This window comes from Saccopteryx bilineata, chromosome 11 (genome assembly GCF_036850765.1).
Source record: "Saccopteryx bilineata isolate mSacBil1 chromosome 11, mSacBil1_pri_phased_curated, whole genome shotgun sequence".
NCBI classification, from domain to species: Eukaryota; Metazoa; Chordata; class Mammalia; order Chiroptera; family Emballonuridae; genus Saccopteryx; species Saccopteryx bilineata.
This window is the reverse complement of record NC_089500.1, coordinates 3,628,357-3,649,696: the sequence shown is the minus strand read 5'-3', so window position 1 is coordinate 3,649,696 and position 21,340 is coordinate 3,628,357. Positions and strand designations below refer to the sequence as shown.

Genomic DNA, 21,340 nt, shown 5'->3' with positions numbered 1-21,340 from the left:
AGGCACAGGGAGAAACATTTTGAGAGACAGCCACCCTAACCCCTGGGATGAGTCACTCCCCAAAACTGAAGTGAATATTTCCCCTGGAAACCAGTGAAGGGAAGCAGGACACCAGCCAAACAAGTTCTCCCGCGGCACTCAGAGCAGAGTCGCTTAGAAGGAGGGAGCTTTCAGGACCACAGTAGTGAGTGTTAAGGTCTGAGCTGCAGCACACCCACCCACACAGCTCAGGGCTCGCCCAAGGGCGGGCGGTGGTGGAACACGGAAGCATGGTTCTGTCGGCAAAGTCAGAAGCCGGCTGGCCACCACAGAGGCCCAGGTGTTAGCTCAGTCTTGCCTGGCTGGGGAGGAAGGGAAGTGCAAAAGTGGTCAAGCCTAGCTGCAGGCCGTCTATAATCCAGCCTACGGGGGAAGGGCAGGAGCCCTGGAAGGGGCGGAGATCCACCCTTCAGCAAAGGCACAGCCTTGCCCCACCCGCAGAACCCAGCCTTGTGGCCTGACTTGGGAGCCGGCTCCTCCCGCAGGGGTGGAGCCAAAAGCCCAGAACAGGTGGAGAACCACTACTGAGCATGGGCACGCAGTCCCATCAGGCCTGTGGAGCCAAGGCTTGCAGCCGTCCCACAAGCGGACTCCTCCTGCAAGAGCGGGGTGACAGCCTGGAATCAGGCAGAGACCCGCAGCTGAGCAAAGGTGCTCACCCCTGCCCTCAGGGCCAAGCATAATGCCATCCGTGGGGGCGGAGCAAATGCCAAGTCCACCGAGGATTCTATACCCAAGCACTTGATCACAGCCACTCCCATGAAAGAGAGGCAGAAACCACAGCAACAGCCCCAGTGGGCAGGCACCAGCAACACCCATACCTGAACGGCCTAGGCAGCAACAGCAGAGGGGGTGGTGGGCCTGCAGACAGACCACACCTAGGGAACACAGAGGACATACCCAGTGGACTCCAGTGCCAAAACCTTCTTTTTCACAGACAAAATGAGAAAGCAGAGAAATGCAACACAAATGAATCAAGAGCAATCCCCAGAAAAGGACCTGAATAAGTCAGATATAACCAAATTACCAGATGCAAAGTTTAAAATAATAATTGTTATGATGCTCATAGATATTAGAACAACAATAAATAGTCATTATGAACACCTAAATAAAGAGATAGCAAATATAAAAAAGGACTTTGAAATAATAAAAAAGAATCAGTCAGAAATGACAAATACAATATCAGAAATGAAGAACACAATGGAAAGAATTAAAAGCAGGATGGATGAAGCTGAGAATCAAATCAGCGAGTTGGAGGACATGATAAATAAAGGCACGGAAGCAGAGCAGAAAAAAGAAAAGAGACGCAAAAAGTCTGAGGAAACTCTAAGAGAGCTCTGTGACAACATGAAGAGAAATAACATCTGCATCATAGGGGTTCCTGAAGAAGAAGAAAAAGAACAAGGAAAAGAGACTTTGTTCAATCATATCATAGCTGAAAACTTACCGCAATTAAGACAGGAAAACATCTCATAAGTTCAAGAAGCACAGAGAACTCCATTAAAGAGAAACCCAAAGAAATCTACACCAAGACACATCATAATCAAAATACCAAAGCTAAGTGATAGAGAAAATACTAAAAGCTGCTAGAGAAAAAAAGACTATCACCTACAAAGGAGCCCCCATAAGGATGACTTCTGACTTCTCAACAGAAACACTTGAGGCCAGAAGGGAATGGCAACAAATATTCAAAGTAATGCAAAACAAGAGCCCACAACCAAGTCTACTTTGTCCAGCAAGGCTATCGTTTAAAATTGAAGGAAAAATAAAAAGCTTTCCAGACAAAAAAAAAAAAAAAAAACACAACTCTTGGCTCAGTGGTAGAGCGTCGGCCTTGCGTGCAGGAGTCCTGGGTTCAATTCCCAGCCAGGGCACACAGGAGAAGCACCCATCTCTTCTCCACCCCTCTCCCTCTCCCTCTTCTCTGTCTTTCTCTTCCCCTCCCGCAGCCAAGGCTCCACTGGAGCACAGATGGCCCGGGCACTGAGGATGGCTCTGTGGCCTCTGCCTCAGGTGCTAGAATGGCTCTGGATGCAAAAGAGCGACGCCCCAGAGGGGCAGAGCATCGCCCCCTGGTGGGCATGCCAGGTGGATCCCGGTCGGGCGCATGAGGGAGTCTGTCTGACTGTCTCCAGCTTTGGAAAAATGAGAAAAAAAAAAACAAAACTCAAGGAATTCACTACAACCAAACCAAGGCTGCAAGAAATATTAAGAGACCTGTTGTAAACAGATCAAAGGAGAAAAAGAATATAGCAAAAGAGGAATACAGTTTTAAAGAATAAATGTCAATAAACAATTACATATCAATAAAACCTTAAATGTAAATGGATTAAATGACCCAATCAAAAGGCACAGGCTAGCTGCATGGATAAGCAAACAGGACCCCTACATCTGCTGTCTACAAGAGACACACCTTAAAACAAAAGATGCACACAGACTGAAGATAAAAGGATGGAAAAAAAAATATTTCACGCAAATGGAAATAAAAAAAAAGCTGGGGTAGCAATACTTATATGAGACAAAATGGACTTTAAAACAAAGACTATAGTAAGAGATAAAGAAGGTCACTACATAATGATAAAGGGAGCAATCCAACAGGAAGATATAACTGTTATAAATATTTACGCACCTAATATACGAGCACCTAAATATATAAAGCAGACTTTGATGGATTTAAAGGGTGAGATCAACAGAAATACTATAATAGTAGGGGATTTTAATACCCCACTAACATCACTAGATAGATCATCAAGAAAGAAAATTACAAAGAAACAGCAGACTTAAAAGACATACTAGATCAACTCAATATTTTTTAATAAATTTTTATTAATGTTAATGGGGTGACATTAATAAATCAGGGTACATATATTCAAAGAAAACATGTACAGGTTATCTTGTCATTCAATTTTGTTGCATACCCATCACCCAGAGTCAGATTGTCCTCCGTCACCCTCTATCTAGTTTTCTTTGTGCCCCTCCCCCTCCTCCTTCCCCTCTCCCTCTTTCCCTCCTGCATCCTCCCTTCCCCCACCCCTGGTAACCACCACACTCTTGTCCATGTCTCTTAGTCTTGTTTTTATGTCCCACCAATGTATGGAATCATGTAGTTCTTGTTTTTTTCTGATTTACTTATTTCACTCCGTATAATGTTATCAAGATCCCACCATTTTGTTGTAAATGATCCGATGTCATCATTTCTTATGGCTGAGTAGTATTCCATAGTGTATATGTGCCACATCTTCTTTATCCAGTCTTCTACTGAAGGGCTTTTTGGTTGTTTCCATGTCTTAGCCACTGTGAACAATGCTGCAATGAACATGGGGCTACATGTGTCTTTATGTATCAATGTTTCTGAGTTTTGGGGGTATATACCCAGTAGAGGAATTGCTGGGTCATAAGGTAGTTCTATTTTCAGTTTTTTGAGGAACCACCATACTTTCTTCCATAATGGTTATACTACTTTACAGTCCCACCAAGAGTGAATGAGAGTTACTTTTTCTCCACAGCCTCTCCAACACGCTATTACCTGTCTTGTTGATAATAGCTAATCTAACAGGTGTAAGGTGTTATCTCATTGTAGTTTTGATTTGCATTTCTCTAATAACTAATAAAGATGAGCATGTTTTCATATATCTGTTGGCCATTTGTATTTCTTCCTGGGAAAAGTGTTTGTTCATGTCCTCTTCCCATTTTTTTATTGGATTGTTTGTTTGTTTGTTGTTGAGTTTTATGAGTTCTTTGTAAATTTTGGATATTAGGGCCTTATCTGAGCTGTTGTTTGAAAATAACATTTCCCATTTAGTTGGCTGTTTATTTTGTTGTCAGTTTCTCTTGCTGAGCAAAAACTTCTTAGTCTGATGTAGTCCCATTCATTTATCTTTGCCTTCACTTCTCTTGCCTTTGGAGTCAAATTCATAAAATGTTCTTTAAAACCCAGGTCCATGAGTTTAGTACCTATGTATTCTTCTATGATCAACTCGATTTAATAGATATCTTCAGAACCTTTCACCCTAAAGCAGCAGAATATATATTCTTTTCAAGTGCTCATGGTACATTCTCTAGAATAGACCACATGTTAGGGCACAAAAGCGGTATCAACAAATTTAAGAAGATTGACATCAGATCGAGCACTTTCTCTGATCACAATGGCATGAAACTAGAAATCAACCACAACAGAAAAACTGAAAAATACTCAAACACTTGGAAACTAAATAGCATGTTATTAAATAACGAATGGGTTAACAATGAGATCAAAGAAGAAATTTAAAAATTCCTAGAAACAAACGATAACGACTATACATCAACTCAAAATTTATGAAACACAGCAAAAGCAGTCCTGAGAGGGAAGTTCACAGCATTACAAGTATACCTCAAGATGCTACAAAAAGCTCAAATAAACAACTTGACCCTGCATCTAAAAGAACTAGGAAAAGAACAGCAAGTAAAGCCCAGAGCTAGTAGAAGGAAGGAAATAATAAAGATCAGACCAGAAATAAATGACATAGAGGCTAAAAAAACAATACAGAGGATCAATGAAATCAGGAGCTGGTTCTTTGAAAAGGTCAGCAAGATCAATGAACCTTTAACCACACTCACCTAGAAAAAAAGAGAGAGGACTCAAATAAATAAAATTAGAAATGAGAGTGGAGAAATAACAACTGACACAACAGAAATACAAAATATTATAAGAAAATACTATGAAGAACTGTACACCAAAAAACTAGACAACTTAGATAAAATGGACAAATTCCTTGAAACATATAATCTTCCAAAAATTAATCTGGAAGAATCAGAAAACCTAAACAGACCAATTATAACAAATGAGATTGAAACAGTTATCAAAAAACTCTCAACAAAGAAAAGTCCTGGGCCTGATGTCTTCACAAGTGAATTCTACCAAATATTCAAAGTAGAACTAACTCCTATCCTTCTCAAGCTATTTCAAAAAATTCAAGAGGAAGGAAGACTTCCAAGCTCCTTTTATGAGGTGAGCATAATTCTGATTCCAAAACCAGGCAAAGACAACAAAAAAAAGGAAAATTATAGGCCAATATTCCTGATGAATTTAGATGCTAAAATTCTCAACAAAATATTAGCAAATCAGATCCAGCAATATATGGAAAAAATCATACACCATGATCAAGTGGGATTTATTCTTGGGAGGCAAGGCTGGTACAATATTCACAAATCAATCAATGTGATTCATCACGAAAACAAAAGGAAGGAGAAAAACCACATGATAATTTCAACAGATGCAGAAAAAGCGTTTGATAAAATCCAGCACCCATTCATGATCAAAACTCTCAGCAAAGTGGGAATACAGGGAATATACTTCAACATGATAAAGGCCATCTATGACAAACCCACAGCCAACATCATACTCAGTGGGCAAAAATTAAAAGCAATCCCCTTAAAATCAGGAACAAGGCAGGGGTGCCCCCTTTCACCACTCTTATTCAACATAGTTCTGGAAGTCCTAGCCACAGCAATCAGACAAGAAAAAGAAATAAAAGGTATTCAAATTGGAAAAGAAGAAGTAAAACTATCATTATTTGCAGATGATATGATATTGTATATAGAAAACCCTAAAGTCTCAGTCAAAAAACTACTAGACCTGATAAATGAATTCAGCAAGGTGGCAGGATATAAAATTAATACTCAGAAATCAGAGGCATTTTTATACACTAACAATGAACTGTCAGAAAGAGAAATTAAGGAAGCAATCCCCTTTTCTATTGCAACCAAAAAAATAAAATACCTAGGATAAAATTTAACCAGGGAGATAGAAGATTTTTACTCGGAAAATTATAAAACATTGATCAAATAAATCAGGGAAGATACAAACAAGTGGAAGCATATACCATGCTCATGGTTAGGAAGAATAAACATCATTAAAATGACTATATTACCCAAAGCAATTTATAAATTCAATGCAATACTGATTAAAATACCAATGACTTACTTCAAAGATATAGAACACATATTCCAAAACTTTACATGGAACCAAAAGAGAACATGTATAGCCTCAGCAGTCTTGAAAAGGAAGAATAAAGTGGGAGGTATCACACTTCCAGATATCAAGTTATACTACAAGGCCATTGTACTCAAAACAGCCTGGTACTGGCATAAGAATAGGCAGTTAGATCAATGGAACAGAACAGAGAACCCAGAAATAAACCCACAGCTCTATGGACAACTGATATTTGACAAAGGAGGTAAGGAAATACAATGGAGTAAAGACAGCCTCTTTAATAAATGGTGTTGGGAAAATTGAACAGCTACCTGCAAAAAATTTAAACTAGACCACCAACTTACACCATTCACAAAAATAAACTCAAAATGGATAAAAGATTTAAATGTGAGCTGTGAAACCATAAGTATCTTAGAAGAAAACATAGGCAGTAAGCTCTCCAACATCTCTCGCAGCAATATATTTGCCGATTTATCTCCACGGGCAAGTGAAATAAAAGACAGGATAAACAAATGTGACTATATCAAACTAAAAAGCTTCTGCATGGCTAAAGACAGTAAGGACAGAATAAAAAGACAAACTACACAATGGGAGAATATATTTGACAATACGTCTGATAAGGGGTTAATAACCAAAATTCATAAAGAACTTGTAAAACTCAATACCAGAAAGACAAACAATCCAATCAAAAAATGGGCGAAAGAAATGAATAGACACTTCTTTATAGAGGACATACAGATGGCCAATAGGCATATGAAAAAATGCTCAACATCACTAATTATTAGAGAAATGCAAATTAAAACCACAATGAGATATCACCTCACACCAGTCAGAATGGCGCTTATCAACAAAACAACACAGATTAAGTGCTCGCAAGGATGTGGAGAAAAGGGAACCCTCCTGCATTGCTGGTGGGAATGCAGACTGGTACAGCCGCTGTGGAAAACAGTATGGAGATTTCTCAAGAAATTAAAAATCAAACTGCCTTTTGACCTAGCTATACCCCATGAATACCATAGCACTGTTTGAAAAGAAGAAATGCACCCCCATGTTTATGGCAGCATTGTTCACAATAGCGAAGATCTGGAAACAGCCCAAGTGTTCGTCAGTGGATGAGTGGATTAAAATGCTTTGGTACATATATACTATGGAATACTACTCAACTATAAGAAATGATGACATTGGGCCCTGGCCAGTTGGCTCAGCAGTAGAGCGTCGGCCTAGCGTGCGGAGGACCCAGGTTCGATTCCCGGCCAGGGCACATAGGAGAAGCACCCATTTGCTTCTCCACCCCTCCGCCGTGCCTTCCTCTCTGTCTCTCTCTTACCCTCCTGCAGCCAAGGCTCCATTGGAGCAAAGATGGCCCGGGCGCTGGGGATGGCTCTGTGGCCTCTGCCCCAGGCGCTAGAGTGGCTCTGGTCGCAACATGGCGATGCCCAGGATGGGCAGAGCATCGCCCCCTGGTGGGCAGAGCGTCGCCCCCTGGTGGGCGTGCCGGGTGGATCCCGGTCGGGCGCATGCGGGAGTCTGTCTGACTGTCTCTCCCTGTTTCCAGCTTCAGAAAAATGCAAAAAAAAAAAAAAAAAAAAAGAAATGATGACATTGGATCATTTACAACAACATGGATGGACATTGATAACATTATACTGAGCGAAATAAGTAAATCAGAAAAAACTAAGAACTGTATGATTCCATACATAGGTGGGACATAAAAATGAGACTCAGAGACATGGACAAGAGTGTGGGGGTTACAGGGTGAGGGGGAGGATATGGAGTGGGTTGGGGGTGGGGAGGGGCACAAAGAAAACCAGTTAGAAGGTGACGGAAGACAATTGGACTTTGGGTGATGGGAATGCAGCATAATCAAATGTCAAAATAACGTAGAGATGTTTTCTCTGAACATATATACCCTGATTTATCAATGTCACCCCATTAAAATTAATTTTAAAAAAAAAGAATTGAATCAGCCTTTGCATTCTCTCTCCCTCTCTCAATATGGTGGTCTCAGCAAAAAGGAAGAATAAGAAGGGGAAGACTATTTCCCTAACAGACTTTCTGGCTGAGGATGGAGGGACTGGTGGAGGAAGCACCTATTTCCCCAAACCAGTTAGCTGGGCAGATGAAACAGATGACTTTGAAGGAGATGTTTCAACCACTTGGCACAGTAATGATGATGATGTATATAGGGCACCTCCAATTGACCGTTCCATTCTGCCCACTGCTCCACGGGCTGCTGGAGAACCCAATATTGACAGAAGCCATCTTCCGAAATCGCCACCCTACACTGCTTTTCAAGTAACCTGCCCTATGATGTGACAGAAGAGTCCATTAAGGAATTTTTTAGAGGATTAAATATCAGTGCAGTGCATTTACCATGTGAACCCAGCAATCCTGAGGTTGAAAGGTTTTGGTTATGCGGAGTTTGAAGACCTGGATTCTTTGTTCAGTGCCCTGAGTCTCAATGAAGAGTCTCTAGGTAACAGGAGAATTTGGGTGGACGTTGCTGATCAAGCCCAGGATAAAGATAGGGATGATTGTTCTTTTGGCTGAGATAGAAATCGGGATTCTGACAAAACAGATACAGACTGGAGGGCCAGTCCTGCTACAGACAGCTTTGATGACTATCCACCTAGAAGAGATGATGATAGTTTTGGAGACAAGTATCGAGATCGAGATCGTTACAATTCAGACCAATACTGTGATGGGTATCGGGACAGTTACCGGGATGGCCCATGCCAGGATACAGATCAATACAGTAGCCAGGATCGCTATGATGACAGAGGCAGCAGAGATTATGATAGAGGTAATGATTCCATGTTAGGCAGTGGCAGAAGAGCATCTGGTAGTGGGTACCGTAGGGATGATGACTACAGAGGAAGTGGGGACCACTATGAGGACAGACACGACAGACGTGATGATCGGTCATGGAGCTCCAGAGATGATTACTCTCGAGATGATTATAGGTGTGATGATAGAGGTCCCCCCCAAAGACCCAAACTGAATCTAAAGCCTCGGAGCACTCCTAAAGAAGATGATTCCTCTGCTAGTACTTCCCAGTCCAGTCGAGCAGCCTCTATCTTCGGAGGGGCAAAGCCTGTTGACACAGCTGCTAGAGAACGAGAAGTAGAGGAGTGAAGAGGAGAAACTGCAGCGGCAACTGGATGAGCCAAAACTACAGCGGCGGCCTCGAGAGAGACACCCAAGCTGGCGAAGTGAAGAAAATCAGGAACGTGAATGGTCAAGGACAGGAAGTGAGTCATCACAGACGGGGACCTCGGCCATATCTGGCAGAAATGCGCGAAGGAGAAAGAGAAATCTCTAGAAAATGAAACGCCCAGTAAGGAGGAAGACTGTCACCCTCCAACTTCTAAGCCTCCCAAACCTGAACAGCCTCTAAAGGTAATGCCAGCCCCTCCACCAGAGGAGAATGCTTGGGTGAAACGGAGTTCTAACCCTCCTGCTCAATGTCAGAGCTCAGACACAGAGCAGCAATCCCCTACAAGTGGTGGGGGTAAAAGAGTCCCAGCTCAACCATCTGAAGTAGGACCAACAAGGAAAGCAGATGAAAATAAAGTGGATGGGGTGAGTATTCCAAAAGGCCCAAGTGGGAACTCCAGCCGTGGTCCAGGAGATGGAGGGAACAAAGACCACTGGAAGGAGTCAGGAAAGATGGCAGAAAGGATCAAGACTCTCAATCTGCAACTGAGCCAAAGAGGCAGAAAGGATCAAGACTCTCAATCTGCAACTGAGCCAAAGAAACCTGAAGAAAATCCAGCCTCTAAGTTCAGTTCTGCAAGCAAGTATGCTGCTCTCTCCGTTGATGGTGAAGATGAAAACGAGGGAGAAGATTACACCGAATAGACTTCTACATCCTATGCTTTCTCTGAGTCTCTCTATCCTGGAACATTCTAAAGCAAATCAAACCTCTATCCAGACAAGACAAAATAAAATTCAGCATCTCCTGCAGAAGTTTTTAAAATTTTTTTTAAATGAAAAGAAATTCTTTTGCATGCTGCTGCAGCCTTTAAAGTAAACTAACTGGAGAATTGCCAACATAGCCAGAGAGCAAGACGTTTTTTAACGGAAGAGTTGTGCATTTTTATGACACATGAAGTTGCCTGTGTGATTAGTGCCTAGAGCCCTCCGTTTAAGAAAATAACAATGACAATGAGGCAATGTCTGGAACCTGGTTGGGCAGTGGGGCAGTTGTGAGGAAGTGTGTGAGGTTTCTATCTTTAATTCTTATTATCCCCTAATGTGGCATATATGAATTCTCAAACCTGAATAAATTCTTCATCCTTGGAAAGGTAAAAAAAAAAAAAAAAAAAAATTGAATCATGCAAGCTCTCACCTCCCACCACCTTCAGGAAGTTCTGTGAAGACCCATGTGACAGCGATTTCTATTTAAATTTGGGATTAAGTAAGATTTAACCAGAAAAAAAGCAAATTTTCCTTTCTCTGGAGTGAAAGAGTTTTTACTGGGGCAACTTCCCTCACCACCCCCAGGAAGCCCCTTTGGTTACCCTCTCCATGGGCTTCAGTCTCTCTTGTTGCCTCCTTAGCGCTCGGTGCTGCTTGCACCACAGTGTCTCTCTTCTTCCCATCTGCAGGTGTGTGGCCGGGGCGACAGGGGACACGTGAAACACAGTGTTTCTGTCCCCAAGAGCCTTCAGGTCAACTCCACCAAGCAGCTGACAGCATTTATACTGAGAGCCTACTACGTCCCGGGCCCCTGTGAGGAGGCAGGATCAGTTTCTGTCCCCAGGTTCACGTGTTAGAGGGGAAGGTGAACCATACACGTGGAAACAAGCAGAGACACAACAAGGAACAATGAGTGTGAACCACTTGGAGTGTCTGGCAGTGGACAGCACACGCCCTGACGTCCCATGAATTACCACCCAGGGAGGTCCACCCTGAAGGTCTTGGCAGGCAGGGCACCAGCGCCCGGTGGGTGGGAGCACATTTCAGGAGTCTCTCTTCCCTTATGAACACGATTAAGGAAACAGAAGGCTGAGATCCCTCCATTATCCTCAGTGAGAGTCACGGCCACCTCGCCTCCTGTCCTGTTCTCCATCTTTGCCGCAGAGGCTGCGTGCGGACTGAGAGTCAAGGTACTGCGTCTGCATGGGACTCCCAACCCTGAGTCCATGACACTTGCTTGAATACGGCTCCGCCTCACCACGGGCCGATGAGGAGCATCATCCCCTCTTCCAATCACTCAGTTTCATTTCCAAGAGAGAGGTCCCATGGAGTTGGTTGCCCACAAAGCAATCATTTCTTTCAGGGCCATTAAGGAGTTTCCATTAAAAGAAATAGACCAAGCAGACATCATTTTTCTAGGATGTAAAGGGGAACTGTCATGCCATGTGGCTACAGGGGCACCCGTGGGCATAGGTGGAAGGGATTCCAACATCCCCAGGCTGCCTTTGCAGGGGAAACCACTGTCATACTCAAAGCCAAGGTCTGAGCCCACGGGCTTTGGATGACGAGTCCAGACCTGTCCAGTCACGCAAGTCACACAGTGCCCACTCTCCCTCCAGACAGCCTCCCCATCCCCCTCACTCAACTGAGTGACCAATTCTTTGGACAACATCTATTTGGTGCCCATGAGTCGGCATTGTGCTAGGCACAGGAGACCCAAAGACAAAGTAGACATGCAGGTCTTCTGTGTTCCAGTGGAAAGGGTTGGTTCATGATGACGTAAGCAAATAAGAACAAGACCGTGTCACTAACGACAGGGTTGGCAAAGCAAGGGGTCCTCAGAGTGTCATGGGGTGTGGGTGGACTCCTCAGGTGGAGGTTTGGGGTCACGTCTGTGGGTGTGCCGCTTGCAGGGATCTGAGCAGCCACCTAAGAAGACCATATGTGGACCTTGGATGGGACATCCCATGCAAGGGTCCGTCCATCTTTCGCCTCCACTCCCCCAAAGAACCGTGAGGTTGGAGAAGTGAGACCCCAAACAAGGTCACCCTCACCTTGCCACAGGATGGTGCAAGCAGTCCTGGTTTATGCCTGTGGTGGCAAGACAATGTTAATACGGACCCCCACGCAGATGCTCAGTCCCTCCTCGGCCCGGTGTGCCTTGTTCTAGGCCTGTCTCTACCCTCCCCCTCCCCTATACTGGCCCTCCAGAGGTGACCTCAGAGAGGGTCTGGTTCCACATCTAGGCTACTGGGACTAGTCTCGCAACAAACGGGGAGCGCTAATAATACCTCCTGAAGATCCTGATTTTAATTCTTTGGAATAAGTGCCCCAGAAGTGGGGTTGCTGGCCCATGTGGTAGTTCACATGGTATCTAAAAGGGTCAGATTTATCGAAGGGAAGAGCAGAATGGTGGCAGCTAAGGGTGGGGGAGAGGGGCACTGGGGAGTTGCTGATGGATGGGTATAAAGCCTCAGTCAAGCAAGAAGATTGAGTTCCAGGGACCCTAAACAGCACACCCCTACTGTCAACCATAAGGTATGTGCTCTTACCAGAACAAAATAAAATTTAAAGGAAAAAGAGAAAGGATTGGACAACTAACTCACACAGAGGTGTTGGTACCAGTAATGACAAAGCCATTTACCACGTAGATGCACTTGGACGAACACCAAGGAGGGGCTCTCGAGAAGTGGAACGGGAGGGCCGCAGCACAGACCTGGCACTCCTTCAAACCCCTGACAACATCCCTCCTGCCAGCAGAAACGTCCCCAGCAGAGGCTCAATCAATGGACATTATCCCTGCTGACAAGGAGCCCTGTCACACAGCCTCTTTTTTTTTTTTTCTGTATTTTTCTGAAGCCGGAAATGGGGAGAGACAGTCAGACAGGCTCCCGCATACGCCCGACCGGGATCCACCCGGCGCGCCCACCAGGGGGCGATGTTCTGCCCCTCCGGGGCGTCGCTCTGTTGTGACCAGAGCCACTCTAGCACCTGGGGCAGAGGCCAAGGAGCCATCCCCAGCGCCCAGGCCATCTTTGCTCCAGTGGAGCCTTGGCTGCGGGAGGGGAAGAGAGAGACAGAGAGGAAGGAGAGGGGGAGGGGTGGAGAAGCAGATGGGCGCTTCTCCTGTGTGCCCTGGCATCGAACCCGGGACTTCTGCACACCAGGCAGACGCTCTACCACTGAGCCAACCGGCCAGGGCCACACAGCCTCTTAATGGGAATTTACCCCAAGCCACCAAGAGTTTGAATTCTTTTTAAGTCAATCGGTCAGCTGGTCAGCAAGATTTCCTGCCCACCCACTCTGGGACACAGATGTTATCAGGCATGGTGTTTGACCAGTAAGCGGTTATGGACATGGAATCCACCGAAATGCATGGTGAATTTCAAGAAGCTACACTGTACCTACGTCCTGGGAATGAAACATGCTTCTGTGTGGTGTAGAAAATCTGCCTAATTTATTTATCTTTCCTTTCAGGGCAATTATAAGGAAGCAAACCTGTGTGAAGGCAGAGGGCTCGGGTCTAGAGGTAATTATTCAGACTTCACACTAAGGACAATAAAAGGCAGTAAATCCTCGACCAGACAAACTCAGTGTCAGGGAGCCTCAAAATTTATTCTAGCCTAAATCAGCAATGATTAAATCACAGCGCGATCTATTTTGAAAGACAGTGATTTTTCAGTACTGCGTGTTTTAGAGTATTCTGTTTCCCCTCAGCCTGAAACAACAGACATGACTCCTTCCTTTTACTCCACAATAGTGCTTAGATTTCTCTTCCCCTCCACAGCTGACAGAGAGCTTTCCAGCCTGGGATACGACGTCTGCCTCCACCAAGCAAGCAAACGTCTTCTGTAACAACACTGCAAGAGAATAGACCTGATTTTGCACCCTCGAAACTTCCTGTGCATGGAATGAGGACCCAAAGAGCCATCTGCATAAGCAAAGCTGACAGAGGAATCATGAATGTAGCAAACCAGAAAAGTGGGGCACAACCCCTCATCCCCTCTCCATGGCCCCTCCTCGCCCCGTTTCTGCGGGCCGACACCACCCCCATGCACAGGCGTGGAGGATGAGACTGGAAAGGAAAAGGAAGCAGGGCCTTGTGTCCCAACGGCCCATCCCCAGACCAAGAGATGACAGCGCTGCCGCGGCCTGTCAGCTCCCGACTCGGGTCCGGGCATCCTCCCCAAGCCCCCCGCCAGGATGTCGTCCCCGTGGTGCTACTGCCCAGGCAGCCTTGGTCACCGCACAGTTCCAAAGGCAGCTGCTCAGCAAGCATGACTGAAGTCACACTCATTTTCACCTGATACACATGAACCAGAGACTAGCAGTCCCCACATCTCCGTGTGTACATTAAAGCAATGTGTCAATTCTCAGTTCAGTTCATGTCGGCATGTCCATGAGACACATCGCACACGCTCATTACATGTGATGCCACGCACTCAGCATGGCCCGGGGTGCTCCCCCGCCCGCCAAAAATGTACACGCAATGACCCACTGCCACTCCACATATGTGCGTTACGCCCGATTTGTGGGTAATTAGGGCAATGACATTCTATCTAGTTCTATCAGAACCCCACGGAAATCCCTATTGTGCTCTTTAGATCTTTAATTGGTAGTAAATTTAAATAGTTCTTATTTTAGAATATGAGTTTAGTCATTCTCAACAAAGCTCGGTCCTTTTTATTAAAGTCTCAACATTAATAAGCCTCATTTCAGTACTGCTAACAGATGGACGCCTGGACCACGTGGGTTCTGACCTGTCAGCAGCAGTGGAAACAGTGAGCCCCAAAAGAGCAGCAGGTACCCAACAAGGCTGTTGTCCCTGGATTTAATATCATTACCGCTGCAGAGCGTGGCACTGAAGGCAGACCCTGGTGCGGAAAGACTCGGTGGAAAGCATATAGACCATGCAGTTCTCCTCAGATTGTCTTCAACATTCTATCTCCTTTGTCCAAAAGCACGTGCTAAGGCAAGGATGTCTGGTGACACATGAGAGGATACTAAAAGATGTATTTCATGAAAAGTTGTACAACTAGATATCTGAAATGGCTTAAATACAACTCTTCTTAAAGACAGGAAATGACTACGGTTCATTAAAATAACTCTCCCCTGGGTGCAAGGATAGTTCAACATATGCAAATCAATGTCATCCCTCCCAATAAGAAAATGAAAAAAAGAATTACATGATCCAGCTCAATAGATGCAGAAAAAAAGCATTTGACAAAATTTAACATCCATTTGTGATAAACACTTAACAAATTAGGCATAGAAGGACCAAATCTCAACATCTGAAGGGCCATATAGACCAGTCCACAGCTAACATCATATCCAAAGATGAATGGCTGAAGGCTTTTCCTCTGTGATCAGGAACAAGACAAGGATGCCCGCTCTCACCATTCCTATTCAACATGGTCCTAGAAGTCCTAGTACTTAGAAAGAGAGCAATCAGGCAAGAAAAATTTTAAAAAGGTATCAGAATTGGAAAGCAACAAGTATAATTGTCTCTATTTGCAGATGATATGATTTTGTATCTAGAAAATCCTAAAGACTCTACCAAAACACCGCGACTGCGGTTACCAGAAGCAGAGGCTGGGGGAGGGAATTGGAGGAATGTGGTCAGACGGTACAGACTCCCAGGTATGAGATAAACTCGTGCTAGGATGTAATGCGCGTGTGACGACTACAGCCAACACTGCAGTGTGACGTGTGGGAAAGTTAAGAGAGCAAATCCTCCAAGTCCTCATCACAGGGAATTGGTTTTCCTTTTCTTCTTCCTTCTCTCTTCATTGTGTCCACGCGAGAAAACGGATTTTAGCTCAACCCACTGTGTTAGTACGTTCACAATGTGTGTCAGGCAAACCATTGTGCAATATGCCTTCAACTTATACAGTGATGCATGTCAATTATTCCTCAATAAAACTGGGGGAGGGGGATCATTCCCTACAGTAATGTAGATAAACCATTTCGGACAAAAACATTTATTTATTTATTTATTTATTTATTTATTGACAGAGACAGAGAGTGTCAGAGAGAGAAACAGATAGGGACAGACAGGAAGAGAGAGAAATGAGAAACATCAATTCTTCGTTGTGGCATCTTAGTTGTTTGTTGATTGCTTGTTCATTGATTGCTTTCTCATATGTGCCTTGAGAAAGCATATATGGGGTGGGGGGCTACAGCAGAGTGAGTGACTCCTTGCTCAAGCCAACAACCTTGGGCTCAAGCCAGTGACATTGGGCTCAAGCTAGCAACCTTTGACCTCAAGCCAGTGACCATGGGATCATGTCTATGATCCCATGCTCAAGCCAGCAACTCCCACACTCAAACTGGTGAGCCCGTGCTCAAGCTGGATGAGCCCACGCTCAAACAGGCAACCTCAGGGTTTTGAACCTGGGTCCTCCATATTCCAGTCCGACACTCTATCCACTGCGCCATGGCCTGGTTAGGCTAAATGCATTTTATTTTTTAAATGTCCAACAAAGAAGATCCTGCATACTATTTTTATAAGCTTCTGTAGCATTTAACAATCCTGCCTGGTTCTTCTGGTGGTAGTAATCATAGAGGTGATGGTGGTGTTAGTAGTAACAATAGTACTCCTAATGGTAGTGATAATTGTAGCAGTAACAATAGAAGTAGTAATAGAATAGTGATAGTAGTAGCAGTAACAGTAGCAGTCATAATAGCATAGTAGTAATAGTAGCATTAGAAGACCACCTGTCCAATTCACAGGCTGTACTGAGTGGCTCCATCACTGCACAGGTAATACCTGGGAAAGAAAACCTCTGTTCTCTGGCCAGGTCTACACAGACCTCAATAAACAGCACTTAGGGATAGAGACTGAAGGATTTCTCTCCAGGCAAGAAGTATTACATTAACAAAGAAATTTTTTTCTGTTTGAGCAAAGCCTGAGAGCAGAGAATCCCACGACTGACCACCAGCCAAGCTCGGTCAAGCTGCAGAACCATGAGAAATAGTAACTAGTTGTTCTCCAGCGACTGATAACTAAGAGTTCATCCTCAGACAACTCTGGGCGTGAGTGTATAAGCATGTACCCATGCTTATAACCGTTTGTGCTCTGCTTTGCCCACTTTGCATTTCCATTAACTCTTCACGTTCCTCTGTCGTGATTTTCTAATGGCCACACCCTTTCCCCCTATGGGTCCACATCGTAGTTACTGTGATGACTGTGATGATTCGTGTGACTGGGAAGTTAGCTGACTTCCTCATTGGCATTCTTCCACAGGACATCCACAGCATCCACAGTGAGCATTCTTGCACACAAACTTGTCCACGAGTATCTTTCTCCATCCTTCGGATGAATCCGGAGCATGTGATGAGAACACCCAAGGCTTAAATATGTTTTAAGGTTCTGGTTCAAACTGCCCTGAACAAAAACGGTCCGAGTTCCACTCCCGCTGAGAAAGGGGGTGCTCATCTCTGTGCCCCAGTCTCACTACACAGGAATGTTTTATTCTTCTCTTCCAGTCTGTTCGGTGACAACAGTGTCTCACTGCTGTTTTCATTTGCCTTCCGTTAACAGAGGGTTCGATCTTTGTCCGTGAGCATGAGAGGCCCACAGTGCCTCACTCTGCTGCCTCCACCCGTGTGATAACATCATCCATGGTGTTGTCTGACCATCAAGGTGAAATGGACAATGCTCCCAGGAAAACTACATGGGGAGCGTATTTTTAACGCACGGATGACAGGAATAATATTTTAGTGGGGACTAAAGAGTCCTAATCCATTTTCCTGACAGACCAACCTCACAATCCATTGATTTCAAGTCACAGGGATGGATGATAAAATTTCCAGACCATTCGTACCTGCCACTTATATTTCTGACCTGTTTACAGGAAACTGTAAATCATTTCTTGGGCAAACCATTAATTGGGAAAATACATTTCCATCTGATCAAACCCCTAAAACAACCATTTTTGTACTATGAACTTTTAGAATAGGAACTAATTCTCAAATTCCTCTTCTGCACAAGCTAATTTTTAATTAAATTAAATATGCTCAGCCATCAACAGACGTTGTAGGGGAAAGTTACGCTTGGCACTAAAGGCAAGAGATATTGTCAAGTAAAGAGCAGATCTGAGCAGAGGTCACTCGTGCAACATGCGAGGCAGAATTTTTTTAAATTACAATTCCATCAAAAATATTTCTCTAATTTTACCTCATTTGAAATATAATAGGCCCTGGCCAGCTGGCTCAGTGGATGGAGCAATGGCCCGGAGTATGGACATCCCAGGTCCAATCCCCAGTCAGGGCACACAGGAGAAGCGACCATCTGCTTCTCCACCCCTTCCTCTCCCCCTTCTCTCCCTCTTCCCATCCAGCAGCCATGGCTTGAATGGTTTGAATGTCGGCCCCAGGTGCTGAGCATAGCTTGTTGGTCTGAGGGTAGCCTCAGATGCTAAAAATAGCTCAGTTGATTCAAGCATCAGCCCTAGATGAGGTTACCAGGTAGATACCAGTCAGAGCACATGAGGAAGTCTGCCTCACTATCTTCTCTCCTCTCACTTAAAAAAAATATATATGTGTGTGTGTGTGTGTGTGTATGTGTATATATATATACACACACATATGTATTTATCTTTATTATATGCGGCTTAAGTGTCTGTTTGTCACCGATAGCTTATTGGTTGCTTGCGTAACTGTACTAGCCAATGGGGTGAAGTTGCCATGGCTTTCAAATAGTCCCACCTTCTGGCATGCCACCTCACAAATTGAGGTTAAACATTGGAGCAATTATTATGCTGTTAAGAAATCTTAACACCAGAAGGGGTCTTTGCAATGGTACAAGACTAGAGGTTTTCCAATTGAAAAATAATGTCATAATAGCTAAGTCTTTGACTGGCTCCTCTAAAGGTGAAATACATGTCATTCCAAGAATTGATTTGGCTCCATCTCAAACAGGGTTGCCGTTTCAATTGAGACGTAGACAATTTCCTATAAAACTTGCCTTTGCTATGACCATCAATAAGTCTCAGGGCCAAACGCTTAAGCGTGTTGGCATTTTTTTACCTGAGCCTGCATTTGGACACAGTGAACTTTATGTTGCCTGTTCAAGAGTTCGTGAAAGAATGGATGTAAAATTAAAAATAATTGATGGTCCTCTGCAAGGCGAGCTTAAAAATGATGGAAAGATCTACACAAGAAATGTTGTGTACAAAGAGATCTTTGACATGTGAATTAACATTTTATTATTATTTTTTTTTTTATAATTTTATTTTTTTTAATGGGGTGACATCAATAAATCAGGATACATATATTCAAAGATAACAAGTCCAGGTTATCTTGTCGTTCAATTATGTTGCATACCCACCACCCAAAGTCAGATTGTCCTCTGTCACCTTCTATCTTGTTTTCTTTGTGCCCCTCCCCACCCCCTATCCCTCTCCCATTCCCCCCTCCCCCCCGTAACCACCACACTCTTATCAATGTCTCTTAGTTTCACTATTATGTCCCACCTACGTATGGAATAATACAGTTCCTGTTTTTTTCTGATTTACTTATTTCGCTTCGTATCATGTTATCAAGATCCCACCATTTTGCTGTAAATGTTCCGATGTCATCATTTCTTATGGCTGAGTAGTATTCCATAGTGTATATGTGCCACATCTTCTTTATCCAGTCATCTATTGATGGGCTTTTTGGTTGTTTCCATGTCCTGGCCACTGTGAACAATGCTGCAATAAACATGGGGCTGCATGTGTCTTTACATATCAATGTTTCTGAGTTTTGGGGATATATACCCAGTAGAGGAATTGCTGGGTCATAAGGTAGTTCTATTTTCAGTTTTTTGAGGAACCACCATACTTTCTTCCATAATGGTTGTACTACTTTACATTCCCACCAACAGTGGATGAGGGTTCCTTTTTCTCCACAGCCTCTCCAACATTTGCTATTACCTGACTTGCTAATAACAGCTAATCGAACAGGTGTGAGGTGGTATCTCATTGCCGTTTTGATTTGCATTTCTCTAATAGCTAAAGAAGATGAGCATCTTTTCATATATCTGTTGGCCATTTGTATTTCTTCCTGGGAGAAGTGTCTATTCATATCCTCTTCCCATTTTTTTATTGGATTGTTTGTTTGTTTGTTGTTGAGTTTTATGAGTTCATATATATAGTCAAATAATTTTTGATAAAGGGGCCAACAACACACAATGGAGAAAAGAAAGCCTCTTCAATAAATGGTGCTGGGAAAACTGGAAAGCCACATGCAAAAGAATGAAACTGGACTACAGTCTCTCCCCCTGTACAAAAATTAACTCAAAATGGATCAAAGATCTAAACATAAGACCTGAAACAATTAAGTACATAGAAGAAGACATAGGTACTCAACTCATGGACCTGGGTTTTAAAGAACATTTTATGAATTTGACTCCAAAGGCAAGAGAAGTGAAGGCAAAAATTAATGAATGGGACTACATCAGACTAAGAAGTTTTTGCTCAGCAAGAGAAACTGATAACAAAATAAACAGAAAGCCAACTAAATGGGAAATGATATTTTCAAACAACAGCTCAGATAAGGGCCTAATATCCAAAATATACAAAGAACATTTTATTATTTAAATCACCTTTATTTATTGAGCTAGCGGTGGCTCTTAAGAAATGTACCGCCAGTGGTTTCCTTCATTGCACTCTACTTTAAGCAATTAAGCAAGTAGAAGGGGGAAACCCCATGGGGCACTAAGCAAAGGGGCGTCCTCGCCACCTGCCCTGGGTAATTCAGTTTGAATTAGCAGACACCTTTGCACAAATCATTTTAATTACAATTTATAATATCTAGAACAGCGGTCATTTTGTATGACCGCCGGCTTTCTAGTATATACATATGTGGGTGTGTGTGTGTATATATATATATATATATACACACACACACACACATACACATACTGACAACAGTATGTGTATATATACATGTATGTGTGTGTGTATATATATATACTGACAATATTTATTTATTTATTTATTTATTTATTTATTTATTTATGACTGTTGTCCAGCAGACGGGTACCCTGCCCCGCTGGGTACAGTCAGAGGTCCTTGGTCAGGACAGTCCTGGGCAGACACTGGGCATATCTGTGACTCTCCTACTCCGGGCTTTCTTGGGCTTTTTATGCAGAAAGGGAGCAAGGGCAAGAACACACCAAGGCCTGGGAGAGGGGTTTTGACCCAGCTTGCTGAGTTCCAAGACTTAAAGGCACAAAAGTCCCCTGGCTCTGAGGCGAGTCCCAAGGGGACTTAAAGATGAGGGTGGGCTTGCATGCCGAGGTGGGGACCCCAGGCTCCAGTTCAGACTCACCTGCCACCAGCCGAGCACCACAGGAAGGAGATAAAGGGTCACCCCACCCTCCCCACTACTCAGTTTATAAACCCCACACACACCCCCACTGAG

General features: G+C 43.8%; 1 pseudogene; it reads left to right on the top strand.

Moving 5' to 3' along the window:
* The first annotated feature begins 7,996 nt into the window (after positions 1-7,996).
* Positions 7,997-9,940, top strand: LOC136315211 (eukaryotic translation initiation factor 4B pseudogene; annotated as a pseudogene).
* The last annotated feature ends 11,400 nt before the right edge of the window (positions 9,941-21,340 follow it).